Genomic DNA, 1201 nt, shown 5'->3' with positions numbered 1-1201 from the left:
CTCATGGGGGTCCTCCTGCCTCAGCCTCCTAAGTGCTGGGATTACAGGGGTGCGCCATCATGCCTGGCAATTTTTTAGCTTTTCTGTGCCTAGGTTTCCTCATCTGTAAAATGATAACACCAGCCTCTTAGAAAGTGCAGCCCTATGATGGCACAAAGGCCACTGTACAAGAATGTTTATCATAGTAGATTCATAAAAGCAAAAATCTTTAAATATCCCACAAGTCCAACTGTTTGTTTAAATGAAGTAAGATATATATCCATCATGGAATATCATTTGTTAAGAATGACTGTGTGGATATTATAGACAGAAAAGGCATTTGCAACATATTACTAGGTGAAAGTAGTTACAATTCAATTGTATGATGCCAGTTTTAGTTTTGGTTTTGGTACCGGGAATTGAACTCGGGACCTTGCGCTTGCCAGGCAGGCACTGTGTCACGGAGCTATATCCCCTGCCCCAGTTTCAGTTTTGTAAAAATCACATTTACATGTATAGTCATGTATTTAACAATATTTATTTTACAGTTTTATTATGTGCATTTACACGTAAGTATGGTGATATAAAATGTTCAAGGTTCTACAGCCAAACCTAATGTTGCTATATGGGATTCTTTTTCAGTTTTGTTTAGTTGATTTTCAAATTCTTTCCCAATGAACTTGGACTATAAAGAAATAATAAACTTGCAAAATGTTTACAACACAGGGATTGGCACACTGGTGTTTACCTAGTTCCAGGAGTCACTTAGCTGGTGCCAAGTTCACCAGCAGGTTGTTTGGAGAGGTGGGAGTGGTGGCACACACCCATAATCCAAGCATTCAGGAGGCTGAGGCAGGAGGATGGCTGCGAGTTTGGGGCCAGCCTGGGCTACAAAGTGAGTTCAAGCCCAGCCTTCACTACAGAGGAAGACCCTCTTTCAAAGAACCAAAAAAGAAAAGAAAAGAAAAAAAAAAAAGGTTGTTAAAAAAAAGGTTGTTTGCAGAACCAGGACCCACATAAAGAACTAGGGAGGTTTAAGAGATTTGAGAGCTCAGGAGAAGCCAAGAGTCTCCACAACCACCTGTGTAAGCTGTCTGTCTGCCTGAGTAAGCACAAGCAGGTACCGGCTCCTAGGGCTCTTTTTGGTTTACCAGCCCGTGTCTTCCAATTCCTATTAGCTCCCAAGGCAGGCTACACTCCAGTCATCAGTCAACAGTTCTGC

This window comes from Chinchilla lanigera, unplaced genomic scaffold, assembly GCF_000276665.1.
Source record: "Chinchilla lanigera isolate Chin_1 unplaced genomic scaffold, ChiLan1.0 scaffold00015, whole genome shotgun sequence".
In the NCBI taxonomy this organism is placed as follows: domain Eukaryota; kingdom Metazoa; phylum Chordata; class Mammalia; order Rodentia; family Chinchillidae; genus Chinchilla; species Chinchilla lanigera.
Note: the sequence above shows the minus strand (reverse complement) of the source record.